Source organism: Oncorhynchus mykiss, chromosome 17 (genome assembly GCF_057628025.1).
Source record: "Oncorhynchus mykiss isolate SJ-2025 chromosome 17, ASM5762802v1, whole genome shotgun sequence".
Taxonomy (NCBI): Eukaryota; Metazoa; Chordata; class Actinopteri; order Salmoniformes; family Salmonidae; genus Oncorhynchus; species Oncorhynchus mykiss.
In genome coordinates this window covers 16203690-16216364 of record NC_143038.1, presented here as the reverse complement: position 1 = coordinate 16216364, position 12675 = coordinate 16203690, and the positions used below count along the sequence as shown (strand labels likewise).

General features: G+C 42.9%; 1 protein-coding gene across 8 annotated transcripts in view; it reads right to left on the bottom strand.

The window, feature by feature from the left end:
• LOC110493792 (son of sevenless homolog 1) overlaps positions 1 to 12675 on the bottom strand; it is a 74507-nt gene that overhangs the window by 19068 nt on the left and 42764 nt on the right. The window lies entirely within an intron of this gene.

The window sequence follows — 12675 nt, the reverse complement described above, 5'->3', positions numbered from 1 at the left end:
AAGCCCTTTCGCCGGGCCTGGCTGGGGTTGGGGGGGGGGGGGGGCAGGGAACAATAGCTGCCTCAGTGTGGATTTACAAACAATCGGCCTGGAACCATTTCAGCCAGGAAACAGACGCTGCTCTGACGCACGCAACTGCCACTCCACCACACACACGCTTAAAAATAGATTACCCGCCTGCCCTTCCCACCACCGACATACACACTGCAGTGTTTCTCCTAGGCTTTGGCCACACATACAAGTATACTGTAGGACAAGTCAACAACATTACTTGGGTATGACTCAACAGAATATGAACTTATAAAAAGTTAGATTTTCACTAGGCAGTTAATTTAAAGTTAACTTCCTGCAATTTTACACATTTTTTGCCTTGGCTTACGTTGTGTTCTTATGCTATCGGAGTGACTCAAACTTTAAAACAAAATACATTTTAGATTCTCACTGACAGTTTAGTTTTTATTCTGGTGGTTGTTAGTTCTCAAAGAAGATCTTATTTAAAAACAATACAGCTCCATTATCTTTTCTACATACGTTATATCTGGATTTAATCATTCAAGTTTACACTGAACACATTTTACCATCCCAAACCTTTTTTGTAACTTATTTCACACACACACACACACACACACACACGTAAAAAGTGTGGACACCTACTCATTCAAGGGTTTTTCTTTATTTTTACTATTTTCTATATTGTAGAATAGTGAAGACATCAAAACAATGAAATAACATATGGAGGAATCATGTTGTAACCCAAAAAAGTGTTAAACAAATCAAAATATATTTTATATGAGTTTCTTCAAAGTAGCCACCCTTTGCCTTGACGACAGCTTTGCACACTCTTGGCATTCTCTCAACCAGCTTCATGAGGTAGTCACCTGGAATGCATTTAAACTAACAGGTGTTCCTTGTTAAACGTTTCCTTGTGGAATTTCTTTCCTTCTTAATGCATTTGAGCCAATCAGTTGTGTTGTGACAAAGTAGGGGTGGTATACAGAAGATAGCCCTATTTGGTAAAATGCAGAATCAAATCAAACTTTGTCACATGCGCCGAATACAACAAGTGGAGACTATCGTGAAATGCTTACGTACAACCCCTTAACCAACAGTGCAGTTCAAGAAGAGTTTAGTTCATTTGGTAGACATTTTCTTAACCTCTTGAAACTAGGGGGCACTATTTTTATTTTTGGAAAAATAACGTTCCCAAAGTAAAGCGCCTATTTCTCAGGACCAGATGCTAGAATATGCATATAATTGACAGTTTAGGATAGAAAACACTAAAGTTTCCAAAACAGTCAAAATATTGTCTGTGAGTATAACATAACTGAAATTGCATTTGCCATGTTTCTGTCGATATATTATGGATATAATTTGGATTTTTTTTCGCCATTGTCGTGACCACTATTTCCGGTGAATTTCTGAACATAACGTGACCAACAAACAGAAGTATTTTGGCTATAAAAATAATCTTTATGGAACAAAAGGAACATTTGCTGTCTAACTGAGAGTCTCGTGAGTGAAAACATCCGAAGCTCAAAGGTAAACGGTTCATTTGATTGCTTTTCGTGACCAAGCTTCCTGCTGCTAGCTGGACATAATGCTATGTTAGGCTATCAATAAACTTACACAAACGCTTGTCTTGCTTTGGCTGTAAAGCATAATTTCAAAATCTGAGATGACAGGGTGATTAACAAAAGGCTAAGCTGTGTTTCACTATATTTCAATTGAGATTTCATGGATATTAATATTTTCTAGTAATATTTTTTGCCCTATGCTAATTAGTGTAGTTGATGACAATTCTCCCAGATCCAGGATGGGTAGTTCCAAGAGGTTTCTTAAGTAAAAAATAAATAAAGTAACACAATAACAAGGCTATAAATACAGGGGGTACCAGTACCGAGTCAGCGTGCGGGGGTACAAGTTAGTTGAGGTAATTTGTACATGTACAGTTGAAGTCGAAAGTTTACATACACCTTAGCCAAATACATTTAAACTCAGTTTCACAATTCCTGACATTTCATCCTAGTAAAAATTCCCTGTCTTAGGTCAAGTTAGCATCACCACTTTATTTGAAGAATGTGAAATGTCAGAATAACAGCAGAGAGAATGATTTATTTCAGCTTTTATTTCTTTCTTTCATCACATTCCCAGTGGGTCAGAAGTTTACGTACACTTAATTTGTATTTGGTAGCATTGCCTTTAAATTGTTAAACTGGGCTAAGACGTTTCAGGTAGCCTTCCACAAGCCTCTCACAATAAGTTGGGTGAATTTTGGCCCATTCCTCCTGACAGAGCTGCTGTAACTGAGTCAGGTTTGTAGGCCTACTTGTTCGCATACACTTTTTCAGTTCTGCCCACAAATGTTCTATAGGATTGAGGTCAGGGCTTTGTGATGGTCACTCCAATACTTTGACTTTGTTGTTCTTAAGCCATTTTGCCACAACTTTGGAAGTGTGCTTGGGGTCATTGTCCATTTGGAAGACCCATTTGCGACCAAGCTTTAACTTCCTGACTGATGTCTTGAGATGTTGCTTCAATATATCCACATCATTTTCCTCCCTCATGAGGCCATCTATTTTGTGAAGTACACCAGTCCCTCCTGCAGCAAAGCACCCTCACAACATGATGCTTCCACCTCCGTGCTTCACAGTTGGGATGGCGTAATTTGGCTTGCAAGCCTCCCCCTTTTTCCTCCAAACTTAAATGGACATTATGGTCAAACAATTCTATTTTTGTTTCATCAGACCAGAGGACAGTTCTCCAAAAAGTACGATCTTTGTCCCCATGTGCAGTTGCAAACCGTAGTCTGGCTTTTTTATGGCGGTTTTGAGCGGCCATTCAGGTTATGTCGATATAGGTATCGTTTTACTGTGGATAGATATTTTTGTAGCCGTTTCCTCCAGCATCTTCACAAGCACCTTTGCTGTTGTTCTGGGATTGATTTGCACTTTTCGCACCAAAGTACGTTCATCTCTAGGAGACTGAGCGGTACGACGGCTGTGTGGTCCCATGGTGTTTATACTTGCGTACTACTGTTTGTACAGATGGACGTAGTACCTTCAGGCATTTGGAAATTGCTCCCAAGAATGAACCAGACTTGTGGAGGTCTACACAAGACTTGTGGGGCTGATGTTAATGGGGGCCTGTTCGGCCCGCCTTTTCCTGTAGTCCACGACCAGCTCCATTGAGTTGCTCACATTGAGGGAGAGGTTGTTGTCCTGGTACCACACTGCCAGGTCTCTGACCTCCATATAGGCTGTGTCATCGTTGTCGGTGATCAGGCCTACCACTGTTGTGTCGTCAGCAAACTTGATGGTTTTGGAGTCGTGTTTGTCCACACAGTAGTGGATGAACATTGAGTACAGGAGGGGACTAAGTACACACCCCTGAGGGGCCCCAGTGTTGAGGATCAGAGGCAGATGTGTTGTTGACACCCTTACCACCTGGGGTGGCCCGTCAAAGTCCAGGATCCAGTTGCAGAGGGACGTGTTTAGTCCCAGAGTCCTTAGCTTAGTGATGAGCTTTGTGGACATTATGTTGTTGAATGCTGAGCTGTAGACAATGAACAGCATTCTGACATAGGTGTTCCTTATGTTCAGGTGGGAAAGGGCAGTGTGGAGTGCGATTGAGATTGCATCATCTGTGGATGTCGGCTGCCGAGAGCGTTATCACACAGATCCATAACAGATGGTGCTCTCGTGCATGCTTCAGTGTTGCTTGGCTTGAAGAGAGCATAAAAAGGCATTTAGCTCGTCTGGTAGGCTCGCGTGACTGGGCAGCTCGTGTCTGGGTTTCCCTCTGTAGTCCGAAATAGTTTTTCAAGCCCTGTCACATCCGACGAGCATCAGAGACGGTGTAGTAGGATTCAATCTTAATCCTGTATTGACGCTTTGCTTGTTTGATGGGTTGTCTGAGGGCATAGCGGGATTTCTTGTAAGCGTCCGGATTAGTGTCCCGCTCCTTGAAAGTGGCAGCTCTAGCCTTTAGCTCGATGCAGATGTTGCCTGTAATCCATGGCTTCTGGTTGGTATATGTTTACGGTCACTGTGGGGATGACGTCGTCGATGCACTTATTGATGAAGCCAATGACTGAGGTGGTATACTCCTCAATGCCATTGGATGAATCCCAAAACATATTCCAGTCTGTGCTAGCAAAACAAAGCTGTAGCATAGCATCCGCGTCATCTGACCACTTCCGTATTGAGCGAGTCACTGGTACTCCCTGCGGTACTCCCTGCTTTAGTTTTTGCTTGTAAGCAGGAATCAAAAGGATAGAATCATGGTCAGATTTGCCCAATGGAGGGCGGGGGAGAATTTTGTTTGCATCTGTGTGTGTGGAGTAAAGGTGGTCCAGAGTTTTTTCCCCCTCTGGTAGCACATGTGACATGCTGGTAAAAATCTGGTGAAACTGATTTACGTTTGCCTGCATTAAAGTCCCTGGCTACCAGGAGCGCCAATTCTGGATGAACATTTTCTTGTTTGCTTATGGCCTTATAGAGCTGGATGAGTGAGGTCTTAGTGCCAGCATCGGTCTGTGGTGGTAAATAGACCGCTACAAATAATATAGATGAGAACTCTCTTGGTTGATAGAGTACCTTATGATAAGCTATAGACCACACTATCTCAGGCGAGCAATACGTTGAGACTTCTTTAATATTAGACATTGCGCACCAATTCCATACTATGGCAAGAACAGCTCAAATAAGCAAAGAGAAACAACAGTCCATTACTTTAAGACACGAAGGTCAGTCAATATGGAACATTTCAATAACTTTGAAAGTTTCTTCAAGTGCAGTCGCAAAAAACATCAAGCGCTATGATGAAACTGGCTCTCATGAAGACCGCCACAGGAAAGGAAGACCTCTGCTGCAGAGGATAAGTTCATTGAAGTTAACTGCACCTCAGATTGCAGCACAAATAAATGCTTCAGAGTTGAAGTAACAGAAACATTAATTGTTCAGAGGAGACTATGTGAAATCAGGCGTTCATGGTCAAATTGCTGCAAAGAAATCACTACTAAAAGGACACCAATAATAAGAAGAGACTTGCTTAGGCCAAGAAACACGAGCAATGGACATTAGACGGGTGGAAATTTGTCCTTTGGTCTGGTGAGTCCAAATGTGATATTTTTGGTTCCAACTGCCGTGTCTTTGTGGAACGCCGAGTATGTGAACGGATGAACCCCGCATGTGTGGTTCCCACCGTGAAGCATGGAGGTGGTGGTGTGATGGTGCTTTGCTGGTGACATGGTCTGTGATTTATTTAGAGGCACACTTAACCAGCATGGCTACCACAGCATTCTGCAGCATTAAACCATACCATCTGGTTTGCGCTTAGTGGGACTATGATTTGTTTTTCAACAGGACAATGACCCAAAACACCTCCAGGTTGAGTAAGGGCTATTTGACCAAGGAGAGTGATGGAGTGCTGCATCAGATTTATTTATTTAACCTTTATTTAACCAGGTAGGCGAGTTCAGAACAAGTTCTCATTTACAATTGCGACCTGGCCAAGATAAAGCAAAGCAGTTCGGCACATACAGAGTTACACATGGAGTAAAACAAACATACAGTCAATAATACAGTAGAAAAAACAAGTACAATGATACAATGTGAGCAAATGAGGTGAGATAAGGGAGGCAAAAGCAAAAAAAGGCCATGGTGGCAAAGTAAATACAATATAGCAAGTAAAACACTGGAATGGTAGATTTGCAGTGGAAGAATGTGCAAGGTAGAGATAGAAATAATGGGGTGCAAAGGAGCAAAATAAATAAATGCAGTAGGGGGAGAGGTAGTTGTTTGTGCTAAATTATAGATGGGCTATGTACAGGTGCAGTAATCTGTGAGCTGCTCTGACAGCTGGTGTTTAAAGCTGGTGAGGGAGATGAGTGTTTCCAGTTTCAGAGATTTTTGTAGTTCTTTCCAAATGAAGAATTGGTTTTGGGGTAACCAGAGAGATATACCTGCTGGAGCGCGTGCTGCTATGGTGACCAGTGAGCTGCGATAAGGGGGGACTTTACCTAGCAGAGTCTTGTAGATGACCTGGAGCCAGTGGGTTTGGCGACGAATATGAAGCGAGGGCCAGCCAACGAGGGCGTACAGGTCGCAGTGGTGGGTAGTATATGGGGCTTTGGTGACAAAACAGATGGCACTGTGATAGACTGCATCCAATTTATTGAGTAGGGTATTGGAGGCTATTTTGTAAATTCCATCGCCGAAGTCGAGGATCGGTAGGATGGTCAGTTTTACAAGGGTATGTTTGGCAGCGTGTGAAGCGAGTGAAGGATGCTTTGTTGCGAAATAAGAAGCCAATTCTAGATTTAACTTTGGATTGGAGATGTTTGATGCGAGTCTGGAAGGAGAGTTCACAGTCTAACCAGACACCTAGGTATTTGAAGTTACCAACATATTCTAAGTCAGAACCGTCCAGAGTAGTGATGTTGGACGGGCGGGCAGGTGCAGGCAGGTGCAGGCATCGATCGGTTGAAGAGCATGCATTTAGTTTTACTTGCATTTAAGAGCAATTGGAGGCCACGGAAGGAGAGTTGTATGGCATTGAAACTCATCTGGAGGTTTGTTAACACAGTGTCCAAAGAAGGGCCAGAAGTATACAGAATGGTGTTTTCTGCGTAGAGATGGATCAGAGACTCACCAGCAGCAAGAGCGACATCATTGATGTATACAGAGAAGAGAGTCGGTCCAAGAATTGAACCCTGTGGCACCCCCATAGAGACTGCCAGAGGCCAGGACAACAGGTCCTCCAATTTGACACACTGAACTCTATCAGAGAAGTAGTTGGTGAACCAGGCGAGGCAATCATTTGAGAAACCAAGGCTATCGAGTCTGCCGATGGGGATGTGGTGATTGACAGAGTCGAAAGCCTTGGCCAGGTCAATGAATACGGCTGCACAGTATTGTTTCTTATCGATGGCGGTTAAGATATCGTTTAAGACCTTGAGCGTGGCTGAGGTGCACCAATGACCAGCTGTGAAACCAGATTGCATAGCGGAGAAGGTTTCGTGGGATTCGAAATGGTCGGTAATCTGTTTGTTGATTTGGCTTTCGAAGACCTTAGAAAGGCAGGGTAGGATAGATATTGGTCTGTAACAGTTTGGGTCAAGAGTGTCCCCCCCTTTGAAGAGGGAGATGACCACAGCTGCTTTCCAATCTTTGGGAATCTCAGACGACACGAGAGGTTGAACAGGCTAGTAATAGGGGTGCCAACAATTTCAGCAGATAATTTTAGAAAGAAAGGGTCCAGATTGTCTAGCCCAGCTGATTTGTAGGGGTCCAGATTTTGCAGCTCTTTCAGAACATCAGCTGACTGGATTTGGGAGAAGGAGAATTGGGGAAGGCTTGGGCGAGTTGCTGTGGGGGGTGCAGTGCTGTTGACCGGGGTAGGGGTAGCCGGGTGGAAAGCATGGCCAGCCGTAGAAAAATGCTTATTGAAATTCTCAATTATAGTGGATTTATCGGTGGTGACAGTGTTTCCTATCTTCAGTGCAGTGGGCAGCTGGGAGGAGGTGTTCTTATTCTCCATGGACTTTAGTTTTCCAGAACTTTTTTGTGTTTCAGGAAGAAAATTTCTGCTTGAAAAAGCTAGCCTTGGCTTTTCTAACTGCCTGTGTATATTGGTTTCTAGCTTCCCTGAAAAGTTGCATATCACGAGGCTGTCCGATGCTAATGCAGAACGCCATAGGATGTTTTTGTATTGGTTAAGGGCAGTCAGGTCTGGAGAGAACCAAGGGCTATCTGTTCCTGGTTCTAAATTTCTTGAATGGGGCATGCTTATTTAAGATGGTGAGGAAGGCCTTTAAAAAAACAAACAGGCATCCTCTACTGACGGGATGAGATCAATATCCTTCCAGGATACCCCGGCCAGGTCGATTAGAAAGGCCTGCTTGCTGAAGTGTTTCAGGGAGCGTTTGACAGTGATGAGTGGAGGTCGTTTGACCGCTGACCCATTACGGATGCAGGCAATGAGGCAGTGATCGCTGAGATCTTGGTTGAAAACCGCAGAGGTGTATTTAGAGGGCAAGTTGGTTAGGATGATATCTATGAGGGTGCCAGTGTTTACGGCTTTGGGGTGGTACCTGGTAGGTTCATTGATCATTTGTGTGTAGATTGTAGGATGGCTGGGGTATTAAGCATGTTCCAGTTTAGGTCGCCTAGCAGCACGAGCTCAGAAGATAGATGGGGGGGCAATCAGTTCACATACGGTGTACAGAGCACAGCTGGGGGTCTATAGCAGGAGGCAAAGGTGAGAGACTTGTATTTAGAAAGGTGGATTTTTAAAAGTAGAAGTTCAAATTGTTTGGGTACAGACCTGGATAGTAGGACAGAACTCTGCAGGCTATATTTGCAGTAGATTGCAACACCGCCCCCTTTGGCCATTCTATCTTGTCTGAAAATGTTGTAGTTAGGGATGAAGATTTCAGAGTTTTTGGTGGTCTTCCTAAGCCAGGATTCAGACACGGCTAGAACATTCAGGTTGGCAGAGTGTGCTAAAGCAGTGAATAAAACAAACTTGGGAAGGAGGCTTCTAATGTTAACATGCATGAAACCAAGGTTATTACGGTTACAGAAGTCATAAAAGAGAGTGGAGCTAGGCACTGCAGGGCCTGGCTTCACCTCTACATCACCAGAGGAACAGAGGTGGAGTTGGAGAGAACAGAGAGTAAAAGGAGGTTTCTGGGGGCGATAAAATAGCTTCAAGGTATAATGTACAGACAAAGGTATGGTAGGATGTGAATACAGTGGAGGTAAACTTAGGTATTGAGTGATGAGAGAGATGACCTGGCCTCCACAATCCCCCGACCTCAACCCAATTTAGATGGTTTGGGATGAGTTGTACCGCAGAGTGAAGGAAAAGCAGCCAACAAGTGCTCAGCATATGTGGGAACTCCTTCAAGACTGTTGGAAAAGCATTCCAGGTGAAGCTGGTTGAGAGAATGCGAAGTGTGCGCAAAACTGTCATAAATGCAAAGGGTGGCTACTTTGAAGAATATCAAATATATTTTGATTTGTTTAAGCCTTTTTTGGTTACTAAATGATTCCATATGTGTAATTTCATAGTGTTGATGTTTTCACTATTATTCAATGTAGAAAATATAAAAAATAAGTAGGTGTCCAAATTTTTGACTCGTACTGTAAATATGTATAGGGGTAAAGTAACTAGCCATCGGGATATAATAAACAGAGTAGCAGCCTACATGATGATTATATGCGAGTGTGTGCAGAGTCAGTATAAATGTTTGTGCATGTCAGCAAATGGTCCCTCTCACACTCACGATAATGTATTCAGACCCCTCGACTTTTCCACATTATATTACGTTACAGCCTTACTCTAAAATGGATTAAATAAAAATTGCTTATCAATCTACACACAATAACCTATAATGACAAAAGGAAAACAGGTTTTTAGAAATGTTAGCAAACGTATTACAAACAAAAAACAAATACCTTATTTACATAAGTACTCAGACCCTTTGCTATGAGACTCGAAATTGAGCTCAGGTGCATCCTGTTTCCATTGATCATCCTTGAGATGTTTCTACAACTTGGAGTCCCCCTGTGGTAAATTCTATTGATTGGACATGATTTGGAAAGGTACAGAACTGTCTATACAAGGTCTCACAGTTGACTATGCATGCCAGAGCAAAACCAAGCCATGAGGTCAAAGGGATTGTTTGTAGAGCTCAGAGACAGGATGGTGTCAAGGCACAGATCTGGGGAAGGGTACCAAAACCTTTCTGCAGCATTGAAGGTCCCCAAGAACACACTGGCCGCAATCGTTCTTAAATGGAAGACGTTTGGAACTACCAAGACTCTTCCTAGAGTTGGCTGCACGGCCAAACTGAGCAATCGGGGGAGAAGGGCCTTGGTCAGGGAGGTGATCAAGAACCCGATAGATAGTCACTCTGACAGAGCTCGAGAGTTCCTCTGTGACGATGCTCAGAAGATAGATGGGGGGGCAATCAGGGAGAACCTTCCAGAAGGACAACCATCTCAGCAGCACTCCACCAATCAGTCCTTTATGGTAGAGCGGCCAGGCGAAAGCCACTCATCAGTAAAAGGCACATGACAGCCTGCTAGGAGTTTGCCAAAAAGGCACCTAAAGTACTCTCAGACCATGAAGGACTCAGACCATCCTTGATGAAAACCTGCTCAGGACCTCAGACTGGGGTGAAGGTTCACCTCCCAACAGGCCAACGACCCAAAGCACACAGCCAAGACAACACAGGAGTGGTTTTGGGACAAGTCTCTGAATGTCCTTGAGTGGCCCAGACAGAGCCCGGACTTGAACCCGATTGAAAATCTCTGGAGAGACCTGAAAGTAGCTGTGCAGCGACACTCCCCATGCAACCTGACAGAGCTTGAGAGGATCTGCAGAGGAGTATGGGAGAAACTCCCCAAATACAGGTGTCCCAAGCTTTTAGCGTCATACCCAAGAAGACTGGCTGTAATCGCTGCCAAAAGTGATTCAGCAAAGTACTGAGTAAAGGGTCTGAATACTTATGTAAATGTGATATTTTTTTAAATGTATTTTTATATATATTTGCAAACATTTAAAAAAAAAAGTTTTTGCTTTGTCATTATGGGGTATTGTGTGTAGATTGAAGAGGCGAAAAAAAAAGAAGATTTAATCAATTTTAGAATAAGGCTGTAACGTAACAAAATGAGGAAAAAGTCAAGGGGTCTGAATACTTTTCAAATGCACTGTATCTTATATAATTTGAAAGGTCATGAAAGAACCACTTGTCAATCAAAGTTTAAAATATATCAGGGTTTCCTTTTTAATGGCTTACAGGTCATTCGGATATGCAGTGGTGTAAAGTACTTACAGTGCCGTGCGAAAGTATTCGGCCCCCTTGAACTTTGCGACCTTTTGCCACATTTCAGGCTTCAAACATAAAGATATAAAACTGTATTTTTTTTGTGAAGAATCAACAACAAGTGGGACACAATCATGAAGTGGAACGACATTTATTGGATATTTCAAACTTTTTTAACAAATCAAAAACTGAAAAATTGGGCGTGCAAAATTATTCAGCCCCCTTAAGTTAATACTTTGTCGCCACCTTTTGCTGCGATTACAGCTGTAAGTCGCTTGGGGTATGTCTCTATCAGTTTTGCACATCGAGAGACTGACATTTTTTCCCATTCCTCCTTGCAAAACAGCTCGAGCTCAGTGAGGTTGGATGGAGAGCATTTGTGAACAGCAGTTTTCAGTTCTTTCCACAGATTCTCGATTGGATTCAGGTCTAGACTTTGACTTGGCCATTCTAACACCTGGATATGTTTATTTTTGAACCACTCCATTGTAGATTTTGCTTTATGTTTTGGATCATTGTCTTGTTGGAAGACAAATCTCCGTCCCAGTCTCAGGTCTTTTGCAGACTCCATCAGGTTTTCTTCCAGAATGGTCCTGTATTTGGTCCATCCATCTTCCCATCAATTTTAACAATCTTCCCTGTCCCTGCTGAAGAAAAGCAGGCCCAAACCATGATGCTGCCACCACCACCATGTTTGACAGTGGGGATGGTGTGTTCAGGGTGATGAGCTGTGTTGCTTTTACGCCAAACATAACGTTTTGCATTGTTGCCAAAAAGTTCCATGTTGGTTTCATCTGACCAGAGCACCTTCTTCCACATGTTTGGTGTGTCTCCCAGGTGGCTTGTGGCAAACTTTAAACGACACTTTTTATGGATATCTTTAAGAAATGGCTTTCTTCTTGCCACTCTTCCATAAAGGCCAGATTTGTGCAATATACGACTGATTGTTGTCCTATGGACAGAGTCTCCCACCTCAGCTGTAGATCTCTGCAGTTCATAGAGTGATCATGGGCCTCTTGGCTGCATCTCTGATCAGTATTCTCCTTGTATGAGCTGAAAGTTTAGAGGGACGGCCAGGTCTTGGTAGATTTGCAGTGGTCTGATACTCCTTCCATTTCAATATTATCACTTGCACAGTGCTCCTTGGGATGTTTAAAGCTTGGGAAATCTTTTTGTATCCAAATCCGGCTTTAAACTTCTTCACAACAGTATCTCGGACCTGCCTGGTGTGTTCCTTGTTCTTCATGATGCTCTCTGCGCTTTTAACGGACCTCTGAGACTATCACAGTGCAGGTGCATTTATACGGAGACTTGATTACACACAGGTGGATTGTATTTATCATCATTAGTCATTTAGGTCAACATTGGATCATTCAGAGATCCTCACTGAACTTCTGGAGAGAGTTTGCTGCACTGAAAGTAAAGGGGCTGAATAATTTTGCACGCCCAATTGTTCAGTTTTTGATTTGTTAAAAAAGTTTGAAATATCCAATAAATGTCGTTCCACTTCATGATTGTGTCCCACTTGTTGTTGATTCTTCACAAAAAATACAGTTTTATATCTTTATGTTTGAAGCCTGAAATGTGGCAAAAGGTCGCAAAGTTCAAGGGGGCCGAATACTTTCGCAAGGCACTGTAAGTATAAATACTTAAAAAATTACTTAAGTAGTACTTTAGTGCATCTGTACTTTACTATTTACTCCATACATTTTCCCTGACACCCATAAGTACTTGTTACATTTTGACAGGAAAATTATCCAATTCACACACATCAAGAGAACATCCCTGGTCATCCCTACTGCCGCTGATCTGGCGGACACACTAAACACAAATGCGTTATT